The sequence below is a fragment of the Artemia franciscana genome, chromosome 1 (genome assembly GCF_032884065.1).
Source record: "Artemia franciscana chromosome 1, ASM3288406v1, whole genome shotgun sequence".
Lineage (NCBI taxonomy): Eukaryota > Metazoa > Arthropoda > Branchiopoda > Anostraca > Artemiidae > Artemia > Artemia franciscana.
In genome coordinates this window covers 36,929,013-36,955,573 of record NC_088863.1, presented here as the reverse complement: position 1 = coordinate 36,955,573, position 26,561 = coordinate 36,929,013, and the positions used below count along the sequence as shown (strand labels likewise).

The 26,561-nt window shown below is 35.0% G+C and overlaps 1 protein-coding gene and 1 long non-coding RNA gene across 4 annotated transcripts in view; one reads left to right on the top strand and one right to left on the bottom strand.

Moving 5' to 3' along the window:
• The window catches only part of LOC136029119 (uncharacterized), a 61,371-nt gene extending 36,809 nt beyond the window's left edge, over positions 1-24,562 (bottom strand). The window contains exons 1-2 of one of the 2 annotated variants that reach the window (XR_010617978.1): positions 24,531-24,559; positions 19,216-19,397 (exon numbers count right to left, since the gene is read on the bottom strand). This is a non-coding gene — a long non-coding RNA (uncharacterized LOC136029119). Of the gene's footprint in view, positions 1-19,215; positions 19,398-24,530 lie in introns of both variants that reach the window. The other variant, XR_010617980.1, reaches the window with a different exon arrangement.
• Positions 1-26,561, top strand: part of LOC136029163 (uncharacterized) — a 902,097-nt gene that overhangs the window by 781,608 nt on the left and 93,928 nt on the right. The window lies entirely within an intron of this gene.

Sequence of the window (26,561 nt, the reverse complement as noted above, 5' to 3'; positions counted from 1 at the left end):
GACAAACATGACGTCAGTCGACAGACAGACAAACAACTTATTTTTATATATATATATATATATATATATATATATATATATATATATATATATATATATATATATATATATATATATATATATATATATATATATATATATATATATATATATATATATATATATATATATATAAAAATAAGTTGTCTGTCTGTGGATGTGTGGATGGATGTGTCAGGTGACGTCACCTGAAAAAACTGGATCAGGTGACGTCAAAACTGAAAAAACTAAAAAAGGCAAAAACTACAAAAAAAACTAAAAACTAATAAAAAAAATAAAAAAGCTAAAAAACTAAAAAAACTATAAAGGTAAAAACCAATAAAAAACTAAAAAGGCAAAAACTACAAAAAAAAACTAAAAACTAATAAAAAAAGTAAAAAAGCTAAAAAACTAAAAAAACTAAAAAAACTAAAAAAAGGTAAAAAACTAAAAAAAATAAAAAATAAAAAAAAACTAAAAAAAGGAAAAAACTGAAAAATAAGCTAAAATAAAGGTAAAAACCAATAAAAAACTAAAAAAAAGGAAAAAACTAATAAATGACGACACTCAAAGAGAAAAAAAAGGCAAAAACTACAAAAAAAACTAAAAACTAATAAAAAAAATAAAAAAGCTAAAAAACTAAAAAAACTAAAAAAAGGCAAAAACTACAAAAAAAACTAAAAACTAATAAAAAAGCTAAAAAACTAAAAAAAATAAAAAAAGGCAAAAACTACAAAAAAACTAAAAACTAATAAAAAAAATAAAAAAGCTAAAAAACTAAAAAAACTAAAAAAACTAAAAAAAGGTAAAAAACTAAAAAAACTAAAAACTAAAAAAAAACTAAAAAAGGTAAAAACTAAAAGAACTAAAAAAGAAAAAAATAAATGACGACACTCAAAGAGAAAGCGACCAGGACAAAAGGAATGTTCGATTAGCAATCAACAAAGCACCGGGACACAGGGAGTATAAATGACGACCAGGACAAAACTAAAAAATCTAAAAATCTAAATAAACTAAAAAAGAAAAAAAAAGGAAAAAAATAAAGGAGAAAAACAAAACTAAAAAACGAATGTATATACAGACCGGGACACCGGGATACAAATGACGACCGGGACCCGGGACACAGGGAATATAAATGACGACCGGGACACAGGGACACAACTACAACGGGGACACCGGGGGAAACAGGGGGATGTAAATGACGACCGGGACACCGGGACAGGGAATGGTCGATTAGCAATCACCATCAACAAAGCTCAAGGGCAATCATTAGAATCATGAGGTATAGATCTGAATACAGATTGTTTTCCCATGGACCATTATATGTTGCATGTTCAAGAGTCGGTAAACCTGACAATCTATTTATATGCAAAGACAATGGGACAGCAAAGAATGTTGTATATTCGCAAGTTTTACGTAGTTAAAACCATATATATATATCTATCTATATTCACAGGTGGGACATAGGGACACAACTACAATGGCGCGTAACTATTATGGCGCGTAACGACTTACGCGCGCGGGGGGGCTTGGGGGGGGGCGCGAAGCGCCCCCACCAACTAGGTGTTGGGGTGGCGCGAAGCGCCACCCCAACAGCTAGTATATATATATAAATAAGTTGTCTGTCTGTGTGTCTGTCTGTGGATCAGGTGACGTCATGTTTCTGTGTTGACTGACGTCATGAAATTAGTTGTCGTCCTTTTTTGCTTTGACGGTGACGTCATTCAAGATATTTAAGACTTATGTTCACGTAGAAATCTATTAATGTTTAAGTTTACAATGACTGATGAACTTACCATGGCAAAAGCCGATGAAGATGCTCAAAGAGTCTATGCCAAAAAACTTGCGGCTGATAGAGAAAGTCAGAAAAGAAAGCGTGCCGAGGAATCAAAAGAACAGCAAGGAAACAGGCTTGAGGCTGATAGAGAAAGAAAGAACAGAAAGCGTGCCGAAGAACTACCAGAGCAACGCGAAAGCAGACTTGCTGCTCAAAGAGAAAGTGAAAAAAGAAGGCGTGCCGAGGAATCACAAAAACAGCAAGAAATCAGGCTTCCTGCTGATAGAGAAAGTAAGAAAAGAAAGCGTGCCGAGGAATCACAAGAACAGCAAGAAATCAGGCTTGCTGCTGATAGAGAAAGTAAGAAAAGAAAGCGTGCCGAGGAATCAGAGCAACCTGAAAGTTATCACCTGGCATTCAGGTACAGCCCAGTCGATGATTATAGCTTAAGTAGATGTGTTCAAATCGGGAAAATGTCTAAAATTTTTTCCCTATTGCAAGGCCTTGAAATTCAATGGTGATACAATGGGAATGTGTTGCGCCTCAGGAAAAAGTTAAACTTCCTCTATTGGCTGCACCACCAGAGCCATTGAAGACTTTCCTTACTGGAACTACGTCAGAATCTAAGCGTTTTTTGTCAAAAATAAGAAAATACAACTCATGTTTCCAAATGACGTCGTTTGGAGCCCAAATCGAAAATCCAGATCAATTTATGTCTACTTTCAAAGTAAAAGGGCAAATTTATCATAGAGCAGGGTCCCTTCTACCATTCTCAGGCGAGAATCATAAATTTTTACAATTGTACTTCATAAGTGATAGAAATTCTGAATTGAATGCACGTTGCGAAATTTCTCCCAACGCTGAAAGGACAATCGTTTCCCAATTGCAACATCTTTTCCACGAAAATAATAATTTAGTGCGTCTGTTCAAAACAGCCATCGATTTGATGCCTACTGATACGCATAAAATTGTTATTTCCGCCTACAAAACGCCTCCTGGCCAACATGTGCGTAGATAAAATGCTCCAACTATCGACGAAGTGGCAATCGTTATGGTCGGTGATCAGTTTTTACCTCGAGATATTATTCTTCATAAGCAAAACGCTCAGTTGTTAAGAATTGCTGAAACTCATCGATGCTACGATGCCCTACAATATCCTATCATTTTTTGGGATGGAGCCGACGGCTATCACTTTAATATTAAATTGATGAATCCAGCCACTAACAAAGAAATGAATAAGAAATGCAGTGCAATGCATTATTATTCCTATAGACTAATGATTCGACAGGATGAAGAAAATTATATTTTAAAATGCCGTGAATTGTTTCACCAATTTGTCGTTGATATGTATGCTAAAATTGAATCAGAACGTTTGCTATATATCCGCCTGAATCAGACCAAGCTCCGCTCTGAACAATACATTCATTTGCGAGATGCAGTTATAAATGACGGTAATACCACAAACGTTGGAAGATTAACAATTTTAACTTCGTCATATGCTAGCAGTCCCCGTCATACGCATGAATATGCTCAAGATGCTATTGCGTATGTTCGTCTCTATGGTCGTCCAGACTTATTTATTACATTTACATGTAATTAATCTTGGGACGAGATACTGCAGCTTTTACTTCAAGGACAATCGGCGGTTCATAGGCATGACATTACGGCTCGTGTCTTCCGGCAAAAGTTGAAATCACTGATAAACTAAATAGTAAAACTTGAAGTGTTTGGGTCAGTGCGATGCTGGATGTACTCAGTGGAATGGCAAAAACGAGGTTTGCCACACGCACATATACTAATCTGGCTACATAAAAAAATTACTTCGAACGAAATTGATGATGTGATTTCCGCTGAAATACCTGATAAAAATGTCGATAAGGGGTTAAATGATATTATTGTAAAAAATATGATACATGGACCTTGCACTGAACGAAAATTCACCATGCATGGCCAAAGGAAGGTGCACCAAGCAATATCCTCGAGTTTTAGTATCCAACACAATTACTGGCAATGATGGTTACCCACAATATAGAAGAAGATCTACTGAAGATGGCGGTAAAACAGCAATAATGAAGAAACGTAACGGTACCACCATCGAAGTAGATAACCAGTGGGTTGTTCCATATTCCCCATTATTATCAAAAACTTAATGCACACATAAACGTTGAATACTGTAACTCCGTAAAGGCAATCAAATACATATGTAAATACGTCAACAAAGGTAGTGACATGGAAGTTTTTGGCTTGCAGCCCGAAATCAGAGATTTCGACGAAATCGTACAATATCAGGCTGGAAGATACATAAGCAGTAATGAAGCTGTTTGGCGAATTCTTTCATTTCCGATACATGAACGTAGTCCAGCTGTTATTCACTTAGCGGTACATTTACAGAATGGTCAACGTGTTTATTTCTCGGAAACCAACGTGCAACAAAGAGCCCTGAATCCAACGGATACAAAATTAACAGCTTTTTTCGCTTTGCAAAAATGATTCTTTTGCAAAAAAACTGCCGTATACTGAAGTGCCTTCGTATTACACGTGGAATACTAAAAATAAAGTATTTGAACGTCGAAAACAGGGTAAGTCAGTCGACGGCCAACCTACCATCTTCAAAGATACCACGATAGGAAGACTCTACACCGTTCACCCCAATCAACATGAATGCTTCTTTCTACGCCTGCTTTCGGTGAATGTACCCGGTCCGACATCCTTTGAGTATTTGGGAACTGTAAACAGTACTATACATGACGCTTACCGTAGTGCATGCCAAGCTCTGAATTTATTGGAGTATGACCAACACTGGGATAATTGCATCAATGACGTGTGCGAAACGTCAACCCCAAGTCAAATTCGTGCATTGTTTGGCATCATTTTAACAACTTGTTCTCCATCAGCTCCTACAGAGTTATGGGAAAAATATAAGTCAAAAATGTCCGAAGATATACTCCATCGAAAACAGCTAGAGACGTCAGATATGACGTTTGATTTTACATAAAAAATTTATAACTACACTTTAGTTATTGTAGAAGATTTGTGCGTACGTATGGCAAACGAACCTCTTCAGGATTTGGGAATGCCTTCATCTAACCGTATCGCTGCTGTAGAATTGGATCGTGAACAAAGTTACAGTACGAGTGATCTATTGTCGTATGTACAAAATAATATTTCCAAGTTAACGTCGGAACAAAAAGATATTTATGATACGATAATGCATTGTGTCGATAACAACGTTGGAGAAATTATCTTTTTGGATGCGCCAGGAGGTACTGGTAAAACGTTTGTGATAAAACTGATTCTGGCATCAATTCGATCAAAAAATGATATAGCGTTGGCAACTGCGTCGTCCGGAATAGCCGCAACATTGCTGCCTGGTGGAAGAACTGCTCATTCCGCTTTGAAATTGCCTCTGAATTTGCATTCTACAGAAACTCCCACGTGCAATATTTCCAAATCATCTGGGATGGGTAAAGTATTGCAGCAATGCAAACTTATTATTTGGGATGAGTGCACAATGGCACACAAAAAATCGCTCGAGGCTCTAGATCAATGCTTGAAAGATTTGAGAGGGAAGTCGAAACCCTTTGGCAGCACATTAATATTGCTTGCGGGAGATTTCAGGCAAACATTACCTATAATACCTAGATCAACTCCTGCAGACGAAATGAATGCTTGCCTGAAAAATTCTAATTTATGGGCACACGTAAAAATATTAAAATTAACTACAAATATACTTGTCCGATTGCAAAACGATGACTCTGGTCAAACATTTTCAGATCAATTGCTGGCAATTGGAAACGGAAAGCTCCCAGTAGACTCAATTTCAGGACGTATACAACTACCTGCTGATTTCTGTAATTTAGTGACGTCCAAAAATGAATTGATTGAAAAAGTATTTTCGAATATTCTAAAAAATTATAAAAATAATAAATGGCTATGTGAAAGAGCAATTCTCGCACCCAAAAATATAGATGTCCACGAAATCAACAATATTGTTTTGACCAAGACTCGAGATCAGGCAGTCCTTTACAAGTCAGTCGACACAGTTTTGGAACCAAATGAAACGGATTAATGAATGAATTTATAAATGAATTTATAATGAATTTATAATCCCTGTGTCCCGGTCGTCATTTGTGTCCCGGTATTCCAGTCTGTAATCTCTCTTTGAGTGTCCCGGTCGTCATTTATATTCCCTCTGTCCCGGTCGTCATTTGTGTCCCGGTGTCCCGGTCTTTAATTTCTCTTTGAGTGTCCCGGTCGTCATTTATACTCCCTGTGTCCCGGTCGTCATTTGTGTCCCGGTGTCCCGGTCTGTAGTGCCTTCTCATAATGACGTCATATACAAAGCCTTATATACTTATAATGACGTCAAATGCAAACCCACAAACAAACAAATATGCATATATACAACTTATTTTTATATACATAGATACTGTTTCTTCTTTAGTTTTTTTTCTTTTTTAGTTTTTTCTTTTTTTTAGTTTCTTCTTTTTATTGATTTGTTTTCTTTACTTTGTCAATGTTCATTCTAACATTGACACTTGAAAAATCTTTACGTGACAAGCATGCTAAAGCTCCAACAATTTTTATTAAACCTTAAAATTTGGGGTATCTGTTTTAAGGTTTTCGAATTACTTTAATCTATTGTCAAAATATATTGAAATGTTTGTGCAATTCCCATTTTTTTTAGTTCTTTCTTTTTTTAGTTTATTTGCTTTTTTCAGTTTTTTTTCCTTTTTAGTTTTTTATCTTTTTATTTTTTTACGTTTTTTCTTCTTAGGTTTTTTTCTTTTTTTTTATTTTTTATATTTTTTTTAGTTTTTTCTTTTTAGTTTTTTTACCATTTTTCTTTTTTCGAATTACTTTAGTCTACTGTCAAAATATTTCGAGATATTTATGCAATTCCAAGTTTTTACATTTTAGTTTGTTTTCATGTATATATATATAGAAGATATAATCTGGCGTAACAGACATAGTGTAACAGACATAACACACAGACAACTTATTTTTATATATATCTATATATATAAAAATAAGTTGTCTGTCTGTCTGTGGATCTGTGGATCAGGTGACGTCAGCTTTCTGTGTCGGCTGACGTCATGTTTTCGACTGACGAAATTACGAAATTACATTGGGACACAAATGACGACCAGGACACCGGCACATAGGGAATATAAATGACGACCGGGACACTCAAAGAGAAAGCGACCGGGACACAAGGAATGTTCAATTAGCAATCACCATCAACAAAACACCGTCAACAAACCATCACAAATGACGACCGGGACACAGGGAGCATAAATGACGACCAGGACATAAGTAAAAAAAAAAACTAAAAAAAGGTAAAAACTACAAAAAAACTAAAAAAAAAACTAAAAACTAATAAAAAAACTAAAAAAGCTAAAAAACTAAAAAAATAAAAAATAAAAAAAATAAAAAAAGGAAACAAAAAGAAAAGTAAAGGAGAAAAACAAAACCAAAAAATAAAAATAAAAAAAAACTAAAAAGAAAAAAGAAAAAAAAACTAAAAAAACTAAAAAAATGTAAAAACCAAAAAAACTACAACGGGGGCGCCGGGGGGCACAGGAGGATATATAAATGACGATGGGGACACAGAGAATGTTCGATTAGCAATCACCATCAACGAAGCTCAAGGGCAATCATTAGAATCAAGAGGTATAACTAAAAAAAAACTAAAAAAAGGCAGAAAACTAAAACCTAAAAAAAAAGACCAATTCAAAAACGAATGTATATACAGACTGGGACACCGGGACACGAATGACGACCGGGACACCGGGGGGCACACGGGGATATATAAATGACGACGGCGACACAGGGAATCGTCGATTAGCAATCACCATCAACAAAGCTCAATATACTAAGCATCGTCATAACAAAAATGATGGCAACTAATTTCATTGCGTCAGCCGAAACAAGACGTCACCTGATCCACAGATCCACAGATCCACAGATAACTTATTTTTATATATATAGATTTGGAAACATGAGTTGTATTTTCTGATTCATTTATATTCCTTATGTCCCGGTGTCCCGGTCGTCATTTATATCCCCCTCTTTTATATCCCGCTTATTTTTCAGTTTTTTCCTTTTTTTAGTTTTTTTTTACTTTTTTAGTTCTTTTAGTTTTTACGTTTTTAAGTTTTTTTTTAGTTTTTTAGATGAATTTTTTTTTTAGTTTTTTACCTTTTTTTCTTTTTAGTTTTTATTGGTTTTTACCTTTTTTTAGCTTTTTATCTTTTTTATTTTTTTTTATTTTTAATTTTATTAGTATTCTTTTTCTCTTCTATTTTTCATTTTTCCTTTTTTAGTTTTTTTAGTTTTTAGTTTTTTAAGTTTTTTCCTTTTTTTAGTTTCTTTAGTTTTTTAGTTTTTCGGCTTTTTTATTTTTTTATTAGTTTTTAGTTTTTTTGTAGTTTTTGTCTTTTTTTAGTTTTTTCAGTTTTTTTTTTTAGTTTTTAGTTTTTTACCTTTTTAGCCTAACCAGGATTTGAACCTGGGACCTTCATTCTCCGTTCTGACACCCTCTCTCACCGAGTGACTACTCCAGCATGTTCATTTTGGTGTTTTAAATGGTATATTATTAACCAAATTAATGTGTTTTACAATGTACTAAGCATCGTCATAACAAAATTGACGGCAACTAATTTCATGACGTCAGCCGAAACATGACGTCACCTGATCCACAGATCCACAGACCCACAGACAGACAGACAACTTATTTTTATATATATAGAATATATATAGATATAAAAATATATAGATATAAAAATAAGTTGTTTGTCTGTCTGTCGACTGACGTCATTAGGATTGAGCTGTATGTCGTCATGAAGTTAGTTGTCGTCATGTTTGTTATGACGACGTCATGTTTGTCAACTGATGAAATTACAGACCGGAACACCGGGACACAAATGACGACCAGGACACCAGGAAACAGGGAATATAAATGACGACAGGGACACTCAAAGAGAAATGCGAAACGTCAACCCCAAGTCAAATTCGTGCATTGTTTGGCATCATTTTAACAACTTTCTCTCCATTAGCTCCTACAGAGTTATGGGAAAAATATAAGTCAAAAATGTCCGAAGATATACTCCATCGAAAACAGTTAGAGACGTCAGATATGACTTTTGATTTTACATCAGAAATTTATAACTATACTTTAGTTATTATAGAAGATTTGTGCGTACGTATGGCAAACAAACCTCTTCAGGATTTGGGAATGCCCTCACCTAACCGTATTGCTGCTGTTTCGACATGTGTAGATTTGGATCGTGAACAAAGTTACAGTACGAGTGATCTATTGTCGTATGTACAAAACAACATTTCCAAGTTAACGTCGGAACAAAAAGACATTTATGATACGATAATGCATTGTGTCGAAAACAATGTTGGAGAAATTTTCTTTTTGGATGCGCCAGGAGGTACTGGTAAAACGTTTTTGATAAAACTGATTCTGGCATCAATTCGATCAAAAAATGATATAGCGTTGGCAATTGCGTCGTCCGGAATAGCCGCAACATTGCTGCCTGGTGGAAGAACTGCTCATTCCGCTTTGAAATTGCCTCTGAACTTGCATTCTACAGAAACTCCCACGTGCAATATTTCCAAATCATCTGGGATGGGTAAAGTATTGCAGCAATGCAAACTTATTATTTGGGATGAGTGCAAAATGGCACACAAAAAATCGCTCGAGGCTCTGGATCAATGCTTGAAAGATTTGCGAGGGAAGTCGAAACCCTTTGGCAGCACATTAATATTGCTTGCGGGAGATTTCAGGCATACATTACCTATAATACCTAAATCAACTCCTGCAGACGAAATGAATGCTTGCCTGAAAAATTCTAATATATGGGCACACGTAAAAACATTAAAATTAACTACAAATATGAGTGTCCGATTGCAAAACGATGACTCTGGTCAAACATTTTCAGATCAATTGCTGGCAATGGGAAACGGAAAGCTCCCAGTAGACTCAATTTCAGGACGTATACAACTACCTGCTGATTTCTGTAATTTAGTGACGTCCAAAAATGAATTGATTGAAAAAGTATTTCCGAATATTCTAAAAAATTAAAAAAATAATAAATGGCTAAGTGAAAGAGCGATTCTCGCACCCAAAAATATAGACGTCCACGAAATCAACAATATTGTTTGGACCAAGATTCGAGACCAGGCAGTCCTTTACAAGTCAGTCGACACAGTTTTGGAACCAAATGAAGCGGTTAATTATCCAACTGAATTTTTATATTCCGTGGATCTTTCGGGGTTTCCACCACACGTGCTACAACTAAAAATAGGCGTACCAATAATACTTTTAAGAAATATCAACCCACCAAAGCTTTGCAATGGTACGCGACTTGCCGTAAAAAAACAATGGAAAACCTAATAGAGGCCACAATCTTGACAGGGCCTTTTGAGGGTGAGGCTGTTCTTATTCCTCGCATTCCCATGATTCCAACGGATCTGCCTTTTCAATTTAAAAGATTGCAATTCCCAATTCGATTAGCATTTGCAATCACCATTAACAAAGCTCAAGGTCAATCATTAGAAAAATGTGGTATAGATCTCAATACTGATTGTTTTTCCCATGGACAATTGTACGTTGCATGTTCGAGGGTCGGTAAACCTGACAATTTATTTATATGCAGCGACAATTGGACAGCGAAGAATGTTGTATATTCGCAAGTTTTACGCAGTTAATTTGTATTGTATCTATCTATCTATCTATTTATATAAAAACGAGTTGTGTGTATGCATGTTTGTTTGTTTGTAAAAAGAGCGTTTGCATATGACGTCATTATTAGTATATACTTCTTTGTATATGGACAGACAATGGGAAAGCCAAGAATGTTGTATATTCGCAATTTTTACGTAGTTTGAAACACATGTATAAATCTATCTATATTCACAGGTGGGACACAGGGACACAACTACAATGGCGCGTAACTAATATGGCGCGTAACGACTTGCGCGCGCGGGGGGGCTTGGGGGGGCGCGAAGCGCCCCACCAACTAGGTGTTTGGGTCGACACACCCCAACAGCAAGTATGTATATATATATATATATATATATATATATATATATATATATATATATATATATATATATATATATATATATATATATATTAACTACTAAACGTTTTTAACTACGTAAAACTTGCGAATATTCAACATTCTTTGCTGTCCCATCGTCTGTGCATATAAATAGATTGTCAGGTTTACCGACTCTTGAACATGCAACGCATAATGGTCCATGGGAAAACAATCCTTATTCAGATCTATACAGATCTGAAAAAGATGATATATATAAATATATATATATATATTTTATTTTTAGTTTTTTTGTAGTTTTTACCTTTTTTAGTTTTTTTCTTCTTTTGTATTAATGCTATAGCCAAGGTTCAAACCTGGACCCTCTCGGACCTAGAACCTGAAACATAACGCTTTACCAACTCAGCTACTTCGGCGTGAATACATTCGTTTTGAGCAGCTTTCTCGGGTGTTGCCATTGTAGGTTCTTCAGTCATTTTACAATTTGAAATTCCTCTTTCAACGGTCTTCTTACGATTAAAAATTTGTCTTTGAACGATATTCTTAAATACCTGTGTCCTGGTCGTCATTTATATTGCCTGTGTCCCGGTCGTCATTTGTGTCCCGGTATCCCTGTCTGTAATTTCTCCTTGAGTGTCCCGGTCGTTATTTATGTTCCCTCTGTCCCGGTTGTCATTTGTGTCCCGGTCTGTAATTTCTCTTTGAGTGTTTTTTCTTTTTCGTATTTTTTAGTTTTTTACATTTTTTCTTTTTTCAGTTTTCTTTTTCTTCTTTATTTTTCAGCTTCATTATGAAATACATATCGCCGAACCTTTGTTTTTTTAACTAAAATCTGGTAGGCATTGATGACCTTATCCGAGTCAAGATCCCAAACCCAATCATCATCGCTATCATTTTCAGTTTTGATATGTTTTGACTCTCGCTGTCCAGGTGGATCTTCATCTAACTGCGCGGTTTTGCGTTCTTTGGCCTCAAACCTGTTTCCTTGCTGTTCTTTTGATTCCTCGGCACGCTTTCTTTTCTGACTTTCTCTATCAGCAGCAAGTTTTTTGGCATAGACTCTTTGAGCATCTTCATCGGCTTTCGCCATTGTAAGTTCATCAGTCATTTTAAACTTAAACATTAATAGATTTCTACGTGAACATATATGTCTTAAATATCTTTAATGACGTCACCGTCATAGCAAAAATGACGACAACTAACTTCATGACGCCAGTCGACAAAGAAACATGACGTCACCTGATCCACAGACAGACAACTTATTTTTATATATATATAGATAGATATAATTTTAAAATTGTCAGGTAATTTTCTATTTTGAAATAAAAACTAAAAATTATTGCTCAGACAACATAAATATTTTTGATATTTACATAATAGCTTTAGTGGTTCTGGACTGAAAACTAAATATGCTAATCAAATTGGGAATTGCAATCTTTTAGGTTGAAAAGGCAGATCCATTGGAATCATGAGAATGTATGGAATAAGAAAAGCCTCACCCTCAAAAGGCCCTGTCAAGATTGTTGCCTCTATTACGTTATGACAGACATAACACGTCATTTGTGTCCCGGTGTCCCGGATTGTAGTTTCGTTAGTCGACAAACATGACGTCAGACGACAAACAACTTCATGACGAAAAACAGCTCAATCCTTATAATGACGTCAGTCGACAAACATGATGTCAGTCGACACACAAACATGACATCAGTCGACAGACAGACAAACAACTTATTTATATATATATATATATATATATATATATATATATATATATATATATATATATATATATATATATATATATATATATATATATATATATATATATATATATATATATATATATATATATATATATATATATATATATATATATATATATATAACTAGGTGTATATATATATATATATATATATATATATATATATATATATAACTAGGTGTATATATATATATATATATATATATATATATATATATATATATATATATATATATATATATAACTAGGTATATATATATATATATATATATATATATATATATATATATATATATATATATATATGCTGGGGCGCTATAGTTGGTGGGGCGCTTCGTGACCCCCCAAGCCCCCCCCCGCGCGCGTAAGTCGTTACGCGCCATATTAGTTACGCGCCATTGTAGTTGTGTCCCTGTGTCCCACCTGTGAATATAGATAGATTTATTTACAACATTCTTGGCTTTCCCACTACTGGGAGCTTTCCGTTTCCAATTGCCAGCAATTGATCTGAAAATGTTTGACCAGAGTAATCGTTTTCCAATCGGACACGCATATTTGTAGTTAATTTTAATATTTTTACGTGTTCCCATAAATTAGAATTTTTCAGGCAAGCATTCATTTCGTCTGCAGGAGCTGATCTAGGTATTATAGGTAATGTTTGCCTGAAATCTCCCGCAAGCAATATTAATGTGCTGCCAAAGGGTTTCGACTTCCCTCTCAAATCTTTCAAGCATTGATCCAGAGCCTCGAGCGATTTTTTGTGTGCCATTGTGAACTAATCCCAAATAATAAGTTTGCATTGCTGCAATACTTTACCCATCCCAGATGATTTGGAAATATTGCACGTGGGAGTTTCTGTAGAATGCAAGTTCAGAGGCAATTTCAAAGCGGAATGAGCAGTTCTTCCACCAGGCAGCAATGTTGCGGCTATTCCGGACGACGCAATTGCCAACGCTATATCATTTTTTGATCGAATTGATGCCAGAATTAGTTTTATCACAAAAGTTTTACCAGTACCTCCTAGCGCATCCAAAAAGAAAATTTCTCCAACGTTGTTATCGACACAATGCATTATCGTATCATAAATGTCTTTTTTTTCCGACGTTAACTTGGAAATGTTATTTTGTACATTCGACAATAGATCACTCGTACTGTAACTTTGTTCACGATCCAATTCTAAAGATGTCGAAACAGCAGCGATACGGTTAGGTGAAGGCATTCCCAAATCCTGAAGAGGTTTGTTTGCCATACGTACGCACAAATCTTCTATAATAACTAAATTGTAGTTATAAATTTCTTATGTAAAATCAAAAGTCATATCGGACGTCTCTAACTGTTTTCGATGGAGTATATCTTCGGACATTTTTGACTTATATTTTTCCCATAACTCTGTAGGAGCTGATGGAGAGCAAGTTGTTAAAATGATGCCAAACAATGCACGAATTTGACTTGGGGTTGACGTTTCGCACGCGTCATTGATGCAGTTATCCCAGTGCTGGTCATTCTCCAATAAATTCAGAGCTTGGCATGCACTACGGTAAGTGTCATGTATAGTACCGTTTACAGTTCTCAAATACTCAAAGGATGTCGTGCCAGGTACATTCACCAAAAGCAGGCGTAGAAAGAAGCATTCATGTTGATTGGGGTGAACGGTGTAGAGTCTTCCTATCGTGGTATCTTTGAAGACGGTAGGTTGGCTGTCGACTGACTTACCCTGTTTTCGACGTTCAATTACTTTATTTTTAGTATTCCACGTGTAATACGAAGGCACTTCAGTATACAGCAGTTTTTTTTGCAAAATAATCATTTTTGCAAAGCGAAAAAAAAGCTGTTAATTTTGTATCCGGTGGATTCAGGGCTCTTTGTTGCACGTTGGTTTCCGAAAAATAAACACGTTGACCATTCTGTAAATATACCGCTAAGTGAACAACAGCTGGACTACGTTCATGTATCGGAAATGAAAGAATTCGCCAAACAGCTTCATTACTGCTTATGTATCTTCCAGCCTGATATTGTACGATTTCGTCGAAATCTTTGATTTCGGGCTGCAAGCCAAAAACTGCCATGTCACTGCCTTCGTTGACGTATTTACATATGTATTTGATTGCCTTTACGGAGTTACAGTATTCAACGTTTATGTGTGGATTAAATGTTTTTGATAATAATGGGGAATATGGAACAACCCACTGGTTATCTACTTCGATGGTGGAACCGTTACGCTTCTTTATTATTGCTGTTTTACCGCCATCTTCAGTAGATCTTCTTCTATATTGTGGGTAACCATCATTGCCAGTAATTGTGTTGGATACTAAATTTCGAGAATATTGCTTTGTGCACCTTCCTTTGGCCATGCATGGTGAATTATCGTTCAGTGCACCGCAAGGTCCATGTATCATATTTTTAACAATAATATCATTTAACCCCTTATCTACATTTTTATCAGGTATTTCAGCGGAAATCACATCATCAATTTCGTTCGAAGTAATTTTTTTATGTAGCCAGATTAGTATATGTGCGTGTGGCAAACCTCGTTTTTGCCATTCCACTGAGTACATCCAGCTTCGCACTGACCCAAACACTTGAAGTTTTACTATGTAGTTTATCAGTGATTTCAACTTTTGCCGGAAGACACGGGCCGTAATGTCATGCCTATGAACCGCCGATTGTCCTTGAAGTAAAAGCTGCAGTATCTCGTCCCAAGATTGATTACATGTAAATGTAATAAATAAATCTGGACGAACCTAGAGACTAACATACGCAATAGCATCTTGAGCTTATTCGTGCATATGACGGGGACTCCCAGCATATGACGAAGGTAAAATTGTTAATCTTCCAACGTTTGTGGTATTACCGTCATTTATAACTGCATCTCGCAAATGAATGTATTGTTAAGAGCGGAGCTTGGTCTGATTCAGGCGGGTATATAGCAAACATTCTGATTCAATTTCAGCATACATATCAACGACAAATTGGTGAAACAATTGACGGCATTTTAAAATATAATTTTCTTCATCCTGCCGAATCATTAGTCTATAGGAATAATAAAGCATTGCACTGCATTTCTTATTCATTTCTTTGTTAGTGGATGGATTCATCAATTTAATATTAAAGTGATAGCCGTCGGCTCCATCCCAAAAAATGATAGGATATTGTAGGGCATCGTAGCATCGATGAGTTTCAGCAATTCTTAACAACTGAGCGTTTCGCTTATGAAGAATAATATCTCGAGGTAAAAACTGATCACCGACCATAACGATTGCCACTTCGTCGATAGTTGGAGCATTTTATCTACGCAAATGTTGGCCAGGAGGCGTTTTGTCAGCGGAAATAACAACTTTATGCGTATCAGTAGGCATCAAATCGATGGCTGTTTTGAACAGACGCACTAAATTATTATTTTCGTGGAAAAGATGTTGCAATTGGGAAACGATTGTCCTTTCAACGTTGGGAGAAATTTCGCAACGTGCATTCAATTCAGAATTTCTATCACTGATGAAGTACAATTGTAAAAATTTATGATTCTCGCCAAATCGGGACAATGTTTAAAATTTGTCCCTATTGCAAGGCCTTGAAATTCTTTTGAATTTCAAGGCCTCTTTTTGGGTTTGGCCACTTTTGCTAGTTGGTGTACCTATTATTTGTTTCCGGTGTATTCGATGGTTAAACCAATTTGGTTCCAGTGGTAAGACATGTAGGGGACTTGCAAGTAATAGTAATAGTCGGCTGTTGGGCTACAATCATCTTCAGCGATGATGGGTTTGCAACTTTTGCTAGTTGGTGTACCCATTTATTTGTCTCCGGTGAACTTGATGTCTATCACGGGAGAGGGACTTGTAAGTAAAGATCTGTTCACTTTGGGCTAGAAATTTATGCCAATTGGTGCACATTGTATTCGATCTATTTAAACCTGACAGAATTAAGCGTTTACGCAACGGGTACAAACAATAACGTAAAACAATAAGATAGTTTCGTAACAATTAGTGTCACCTATGGTATATTAGTCCTGAAAAGTTACGGTTAGCTTTATGATACCAACTAGATCATATAAGATATGGTTCCAAGTTTTCATCCGTCAAGATGTCTACGATTGAAAAGGATAAAATTCAACTGGCTGCAAACTCAATTTAGTCCCTTCTTCCGATATTATTTTGTAGTTGTTGTTTTTTCAACGCTGAGGAATATCCTTTGGTCGTGTGATAACTGATTGCGTTCTTGTTTGAACATACCATTTTAAAAACTTCGATAGGCTGACAACTTCATCATTTAACCGATAGTGAAGAAACAAGCACAAACGAGAATTTAAAACAATGAGATAGTTTCGTAATAATTAATAAAATGTCATCTACGGTATTTGGATCCTGAAAAGTTAGGGATAGCTTTATAATACCAACTAGATTATATAAGATATTTTTCCGAGTTTTCATCCGTCATGATGTCTACGATTGAAAAAGATAAATTTCAACTGGCTACAAAGTCAATTTAGTCCCTTCTTTCGATAATATTTTGTCGTTGTTTTTTGAACGCTGAGGAATAGCCCTTCATCATGTGATTACTGATCGATAGCGAAGAAACAAAACCAAAGTGTTGCTCTCGCAACACTTAAGTCGGCGAAGCTGGACAAAGGTTGCCACAACACTTCACGTTACCCGGGCAACGTAGGTCTAGTATTCATTGTTATCAACATTTGTTAATGGAGTCCAGTTGAGAAGGAGAATACTTGCCAACGGGCCACTGAAATAATTACGACAATCAAATCTTTCATTTTATTTTATGTTCAATACATACATTAAATACAATTAAATACATTAAATACAATTTTGTGCATTAGATGCACAAAATACAATAAAAAAGCATATTTTCTGAAAAAATAAGTACTTATCGTTTCTATCGCACAGGAGGTATTTTCTCTACTGAACAAACACGCAGATTAAATTTCCACTATTTTTATATGAATTTCAAAAATTATGATATTGGATGTGAATTAGTCACTTTGTTTTTTTTTAATACCCATTCTGAATACCCATATTCAGAATGTCTTGTTCCTGTCAGATTCCCTATCATCAATTCATCTTCTCAACAAGATAAATTATCAAGGTGATGATTATGACCTGAAAATAACGCCAAAAGATTGGATATCTGTTTTCGATGGGATGTGGTACTTCATTCCTTCCTTCACATTCCTAGTCATGAAGAAATTTGGCAAATAAGGCTGCTGAGATCCCTCCGGCAAAAAATTTGAGAACAAAGAATTACAGAGATGTTGTTAGAGCTAGAACAAATATTACTTACCAGCGATTTTTGTATCCTCCTTTCAAGTCTAAGGATTTTAAAATGATCTACTATAAGTTAAAAACCGGAACGATTTTACTTATCGCTGACCTTTTTAATTGGGAAATCCACCACACCCCACTATGTAGAAATTGCTGTCAGACGGTGGAAAACGTTCAACATGTGCTATTTGATTGCATCCCAGGAGATAATGACTCCAGGAGACTGAGGAATTACTGCCATCAATTAAAGACCCCTCCCAACTTTTGATGCTCAAATCAATTGCTCCCTGTCACATGAATTAGAAGCTATTATTTATAGGTTGTTGATATCAATTCTGAAAAGACGTCATTATTACTAGCAGAACGTTGCTTGTTGTCAACCGGCAGATTTTTTTCTAGGAATATTGCCAGAAGCTTTCAATAATCAGTGGAGTTTTTCCTGTAATATCTAATAGGTGAATGGACATCATACTGATCCACAGACCTCATGAACATAAGAAGAAGAGAAGACATAAGAAGAACATAAGAACGATTGTGCTTAAAGTTAACATTATTCCTTAATGGGGCAAAGAAAGTGAGGAGCTATCTGAAACAAAACGTTCATGGTTGGAGCAATAGCTCCAATAAATTTTTTGTCGTATACCATTGAAATCTCTATGGCAAAAATCCCTAACCAACTTCTTTTATTTCTACCTCTTGAATGCCACCTCTTCTATCCCCTTGGGACATGAGTATGAATAAGAAGTTTCTAAAAAAACTTCGTGGTGAAAATTTTTTTCGCCCGAATTCAAAATTGGTTCTGGAATAATGATAAATGTTTTTTTAATTCATTCTAACTATAAAAATGAGGAACAAAATTAATTTTTTTGGAATTGTTATATAGATCTTGAAACCTTGATGTTCCTATTTAGAAAAACCAGTGAGCATGATTATTCCCTATACGAAGAAACTAGGTGCTACGTCAAGGCTGGGAAAGACCCAACCAGATTGTTCAAGATCATGTCTGGTTTGCATTAGGGATGTGTACTTTCACTATCTTTTTGCAATTGTAATGGACTATGCAATAAAACGAAACTCTGGATAGGGCGTAAAAGTAAGCAGTAAGTAACTATTGACTTGGATATTGTGGATGACGTGATCTTGCTAAAAGATTCTAAACAGAGGTTACTGCAGCTAGTTGACGCAATTATAGAAAATTCATTGAAAGTCAGGCTAACCAACAACGTTGAGAAATCAAAAAGTATATCTATCATAAACTCAGTGCTTATTTTGCATCACAAGAAGACAAATATAAAACAAGTAAAAGATTTCTAATACCTGGGTTACTGAATCGATTGTGACGGCAAGAAAATGTCCGACATTAATGGCAAAATTTGTCAGTCTACCGGAGCTTTTAATAGACTGAGGCCCGTAGTGAGGAGCAGCAAATATTCTTTAAGACTGAAGTTATGTCTCTTCAATAACTATGTGATCTCCATGCTTTTCTACGCTAGTGAGTGCTGGAAAATGAAACAACCGCTTGAAAATATAATTCTATCATTGATAAATATGTGCATAAAGAGAATTTTAAATATAAGCTGGCAACAGAGTAATAGTAGCTCTGAAGTTCGTAATAGAACTGGCAAGCCTCTCATTGCTATTGTTCTAAGGAAAACGAGGTGGACCTACTTATGATAAGTACTCCATATTAAAGAAGATCGCCTTCTTTTGACAGCCTACGAGTGAAAACCAGGGAACACAAAAAGACGGGGTCGCCCAAAGAACACATTTGTGGTGAACTTTTGACTGACATCTCAGGTTTAGAATCTGAATAAGCCTCATCACTCCAAGACGAGCGGAGAAGCTTCATCGACGCTCAATGCAACATTAATGGCATTGGAGGAAATATGGTAAGGCTTTCCAATATTTTGCCAATTTAATTTTTACTTCATCTACACTAACTCAAGGAAATCAACGTTACATCTGCATTAAAGTTATACAGTGTTTAAATAGCCTTTGAAAAAATCCAAACCGTTATTCTTTCAATAGAATGTGTTCATGACTACTGAAATTTTGGGTCTCAACGTGAGTCTTGTCCCAGAGCAGTTTATTTTAAGTTTAGTTATTTCTTTTTTTTATCAAGCCCGATTGAATCTTGAACCTTGAAAACTGCATTTTTCCTTTTATCCCAGGAATAGTTATTGGCAAAAAAGAAAAAATTATTTTTGCCAGAAACAATTATACGTTTGTTACACTCAGTAAACTTGCTGTTAATGCTTCAAAAACAAGTTACATGGTTTTTAGAAGGACTGGTGAGCCCCAAGATTTACCTTCAAATATTAAGTAAAATAGCGTTTCTTTAAAACAAGTCCGAGAAACGCGTTACCTCGAGTTGTCCCTGGCACCTAGTCTCTTCGTATAGGGAATAATCATGCTCACTGGTTTTTCTAAATAGAACATCAAGGTTTCAAGATCTATAGCTAATTCTTAAGTTACGTATATTTTTTACTAATAAAAACATTTGTTAAAAATTAAAATTTATAGTTGCCTTTTTATGTAACCGAAAAATTACAGGGCAACTAGGCTTCCCCTACCCCTTATTTCTCAAAATCGTCTGATCAAAACTAAGAGGAAGCCATTTAGCCAAAAAAGGAATTAATATGCAAATTTCATTTTAATAATTTATGTGTGGTTAGCCAAAATCAAACATGCATTAATTCAAAAACGTTCAGAAATTGCATAAGAAAACTAGTTGTTTTAACTGAAAGTAAGGAGCGACATTAATTTAATTGTTTTAAAAAGCAGAATTGTGGCAAAGAGCCAAACTTTAGCGTAAAGAGCGAGGGATTGCGGAGGGGACAACCCATTTCATATACGGAGTAATTTCTGTTCGTTTTAAGTTTTAATGTCGCTCCTTACTTTCAGTTAAAAAAACTAGTTTTTTTTTATGTAATTGATATAAGATATGCTTTGTATACAGCACACATCAAGGAACCGAATGAGTTTAGTTCTGCACAGTTTAAGGATCAACGTAATCTAGTTAACTCTACTATACGAAAGAAAATGAGAAACTTTAAGGCGAAGAATTTAAGAAAAATGCATCAAACCCTAAAGCCACTTGGAAAATTATTAATGAAGTGATCAGAGGTAGTCATGCTCCACAACAGTACAGCCTAAATATTGGTGGTGAAATAGTTCGAGATCTTGACAAAGTATGTGATTTGTTTGCTTATCATTTCTCAAAGATTGATGAAACTGTTCAGAGTGAAGCGGCAGTGAGCAACGAGTTGCTGATAGAAGAATCAACTTTTGAAGACCTAAGAGGTCAAGATTTTGAAATGAAATTAGAACCCTGCGATTCTGTAGAAATAGAGAAGATTGTTTCTTCAATAAAATCAAACAGTGCTGGGACGGATGGCCTCAACCTATGACTCTAAAATCAGTGCTTCCGATTATTCTTCCAGTACTAGTATTTTTGATAATTCTGTCAATGGCAGAGGGTCAATTTCCCTGTTCGCTGAAAATGGCCAAAGTCATCCCGCTTCCAAAGTCTGGGACTCTAGGTGACCTTTCAAATTTGAGACATATATCAATACTACCCATCATTTCAAAGCTATATGAAAAAAAAGTGCACAAAAGACTATATGAGCATCTAACAAATTGCAGATTTCTGTCTGAAACTCAAATTTCATTATTAAAATGAAATTTGCATATTAATTCCTTTTTTGGCTAAATGGCTTCCTCTTAGTTTTGATCAGACGATTTTGAGAAATAAGGGGTAGGGGAAGCCTAGTTGCCCTGTAATTTTTCGGTTACATAAAAAGGCAACTATAAATTTTAATTTTTAACAAATGTTTTTATTAGTAAAAAATATACGTAACTTAAGAATTTACGCAACAAACTTTCATATTCTTAAATTTTTATTATTTATATGAGGGGGTTTGTAACCTTGCTCTTTACTCTAAATCGCAAGTTTTGTCCCAATTCTTTAAGAATGACCCCTGAATCTGAAAGGCGTAAAATAAATAGCTGAAATTACTAAAAATACTAAATACTAAAAATCTCGGATCTGTATATTACGCTTCACTGCTTGTTTTTTTATGTAAAGTTTTTTTTCTAGCTAGGACTGGCAGGTGATCAGAGATAGGCGAAACTATAACGTCTGCGCATGTAGTTGCTACTTGACGTGACGAAACAAATATGTTGTCAATCAAGGTCGCAGAATGCTCGGTGATCCTTGTTGGAACTGTGACCACTGGGTATAGATCGTGAGATGACATGAAGTTTAAAAAATCAAGATTCATACCAGCTATTATTTTCAAATCATAATTAAAATCACCCATTATCATAAATTCCAAACCTGAATTTCTTACATTCAGTATTAAATCATCAAAACCAGGTATAAAACGATCATACATAGCATTTGGTGGTCTATAAATAATACAAAATAAAAAATTCTTTTCTACAAATCTAACTTTTCTTCAAATCTAACTTCAACAGTAAAACTTTCAAACTCACCCTCTAGCCGAACCTCAAGATCATCACGCACCTTATACTGTAGAGATCTCTTACTAGAAATGCCAGGCCTCCTCTGCCCGTTTTTGAACGGTTTTTCGATTCTAAACAATACCGTGGAAAACTATAGAACGAGAGAAGACTATCCCTACCCAAATACGTTTCACATAAAGCAAGCAATAGAATCATTTTCATACATAAACTGAACAATATCATGATAAGATGACGTAATGTGGCAGTTCCACGCGCACACTAGGCACTCATTTATTCATGTCTACAGGTCCATTAATATACGTGCTAAAATGACCCAGCCGAAAACTTAAATTAGACTGCTCTGCCGCAAGCTTAGATAATAAATATTTGTCAATATCAAATGGGCCTTGTTCATATCGTTTAAGCCGGAAACTTAGTAGATCAGTACCCATTAAAACGAAAAATAGTAATTATTGGTGTTGCTATCAAACAATAAAAAAAAATATCTGAAAAAGAAAAAGAAAAATCAACTTAATCACGTGCAATCAACAAGTGACCTTATTTTGAACAGAAGGGTCGCTTGGTCTTTTCACAAGGACATTACCATGGTCTGTCCAAACATACTTCACACCAAATTTGTCTCTTGCTATGTTCAAAATGTCTCTTCAATGCTTTGTTAAAGCCTCAGTAATGTATACACTGGTACGCGCTAATTTTGCTTTTTCTTTGAAGACCCTTCGGACAATATCTGCTCTGAAACTTCACCATTATGGGAGCTACTTTACCGGAACCATCAGCGCTGATCATATTCTGCCGGAATCGAAATACGCTTGTAATATGCCTATCTGTTATATCACTAACACCTAACTTCTGCTTAACCAAATCAATCACAGTGGTATTCAGGTTAACACCTGGCTGTTGTTTATTTTTTTTTTTATTATTTTCTTAGTTTCATAGAAATACCATCAGTTTGGTATTGAAGATCTAAAGGTATTTGATATTAACAGAGGGCTCTATTTTGGCTCCTTGGCCTATTCCAGCTTCAAATGCTGCCTCTTTCAGTCTTCAACTTTATGTATATAAATACGTTGCTTATCTTTTGACTTGTGATTATGCAGGAATATTTACGGTCGTAAAAAATGATTGAAAGTCAACAAATATAGCCCGTAGAATTATTGTTTGACCACCCTAAATCAAAACGTACCAAGTATATATTTCAGAAATTGCATTTAATTTTTATCAACTGCAAACATTAAGGGTCTTTAAGCTTATATGCTAAAGTCTCTGGCTACTATTTAATTATATAAAAATGTAATTCAAATTGTGTTGAGTATAATTTTCACAAATGTTGTTTTATTTTCATTAAAGTTGATATTTAAAGGATTTCTAAGACTATTGACTAGAAATCTGATTATAAATATCGAGACAGAACACTACCCCTGTTAATATGTAAGAATTATGCTAACTAGAAACACCTTCAATGGGTTAAATCCCTTAATTAAATCCTTGATCCATGTCTAGTTTCTATTCTCTTTTTTTGCACATCAGCTTCAGGCTTTGGCTATTTTGTTTCTCTGTTGTTTTTTCGCGGCTACTTTTCATTGGTTGATTTTATGTTGATAATTGTTCTGTTCTGTATGACAGTCATTTCTTAAACCCACGTTCTGTATTAAATATGGATTAGAAAAGATATTTGACCAGAAGCAATAATTAAGTTTTAACAGGGTGTAAAAAAGGCATCAGGTGAATTGTTAATTTTCATGCTATTTAAATTATATTTTAAACTGAAAATATGCCTTTTCAAGTACCTAATCCCCCTCCCTCTCCTAGGAGCATAAAAAAGAAATCTTTAGAAATACATGCACTGCTGAAATAAAGCACAAAGAAAGGTAAATATTGAATAATTCACATAAATAACCCAAAGATAGAGTTTATCAATAAATTGAATCAACAATGGAAACTTAAGAGTCAATACATGAGAAATTTTGTAATAGGGCTATACGTTATTGGCCTATAGGCTATATATTTGGGCAAGCTTTGGTTAAAATTTGAATTTGTGGCAAAAAAAAAAAAAAAACAAAACAGTATTAAATTCAGAAAGAGCATCAAATGGTATGTTCACTTTATTTGCTGGTCAATTGTGTGAATATTTATTCAATATTTACCAGAAAATGTCCCTCGTTTTCGCCGCTAGATGGCATTCTTGTAGCACACATTAAGCGGAAGTTTTGAATATTTGATGCCAAAGACAACTGAGATAAGAGGTAAAGAAGTTCTTATATAATCTGGAAACTTTGACACCTGGAGTCCTCGTCGAATATTTTCCAAGTTATTGTATCTATAGGGTCGTAAGTTAGAAGGATTATAAGAGGTATGTTTCTGATATTTTCATCAATAAAATCAAATTAATCAAAATCATAATTTCATCAAAGAACTATTTTTGAAATATGTTTTTTTTTTTCAAAGAAGATTAGCTCAAGTTAAAGGACATACTCCAAAATAAGAAATGGAAAAAGATGTTGCTCGTGGTAGAGAGGCTCAAGCAAAGGCGGAAGTTGATGAATCGGTATGTATTTTATTAATAACGAAGTAGTAATCAAATGTTGTGTCTATTTGGTGTGCAACCAAGGGTTCCTTTTAGGGAGATGACCTCCCCCCTTACCCCCTAAATACTAAATATTTCCAATAACTGCAAAACCTTGCAATGTTCCCAAAAAAATATAACACAGTAAAAAGAAAACTCCCCCCCCCCCCTCTGCACCAAACTTTTTAGAAGCTTGCCAATACGAGAATTTTTCCCTTGATAAGAGGGCCACCTTCTGAACTGAAATTAAATATATAAAAAAAACTAGTTTTTTAACTGCAAGTAAGGAGCGACATTAAAACTTAGAGCGAACAGAAATTATTCTTTATATGAAAGGGGTTGCCACCTCCTCAACGCCTCGCTCTTTACGCTAAAATTTAACTCTTTCTCACAACTCTACTTTTTAAAACAATGAAAAACTTTAGCACAAGAGCAAACACTCCTTACGACACTTCGTTACCACGAACTGTTTGATTAATTCGTTGTATAGATAATGGTGTTTGCAATAGAAGGAAATTCTGACTGCAGGCACTTATAGAGAAATATAAATAGGGTGGAGCAAGGGAGAGGAAAGTGTAAAAAATACTCTGGAGGTATACAGAAAATGGAAGACGTTCTAAGAACAACCGCAAGATTTTCTCATAGGTCTTAGCGTTCCTTGCTCCTTGGTTCAGTTTCTATGGTATAGGATTTAAAATTTTAATTAAAAAAATTTAAACTCAGAAGCTGTTTCCATTTGCTAGTTTTTTGAAATAATTTAATAAGATATGTTCAAACAGTGCTGTAATACTGAGCTAGGCATCATCCCATGATTTCACACGGTGAAAAGACTTAAAGGCTGTTGTTGTTTTTTCTGGGTCGGGGGGGGGGTGTATTTTGTAAAAGCTGAAAAAACAAAAATGTGTCAATATGCAACAAGTTACTATTGTTTTATAAAAAAAATTTTTACAATTTGGCCAAAAATTTCAGAGATAGAGGTGGGCTCAAACTGGGTACCGCCGGCCCTCTGGATGTGATCTTGGGTGGTAGGAAGTTCCCCTCTTGTGAAATTGTGTTCTATAAAAACTTGTACTGTGACATGCTGTCAATTTATAGTAAACTTTCGACGATGGAATTCTCAACGTGGTGCTGTTTTGTTGCAAGGCCGCTTATTATTACGAAAATATTGGATCATTTGGCGCTGCAATGTAAACAGAGCCTGGAACAAAACTAGACCTAAAATTATTCTCCAGTGAAAAATACTGATCAAATTTTATTTAAAAAGGTAAAAACCAATGGTGAAACGAAAGAGATGGAAGTTGAACAAAATCCCGACAGTGCAGAACCGGAAACGACGAAAGAAGTTGAAGAGTCAAGAAAAGAAGAAGAAGATCCCATTGAAGAAGTAAAAGGACTGGCAGTAGAGGAGAAAAAAGAACCAATTGAAGAAAAAAAGGAAGAAATTATGGAAAAAAACCAAGAGAAGAAGAAAAAACAATCAAAGTCACCAATTTAACCAACTCATTGTAGTACCAACTCAACTGAGGCATAAATATCCACATAGATGTACTGTATACCCTCTCCAACGAACTTTCCATTTTGTCAAATCTTTTCCAAGGTCTCTTCCTACTTT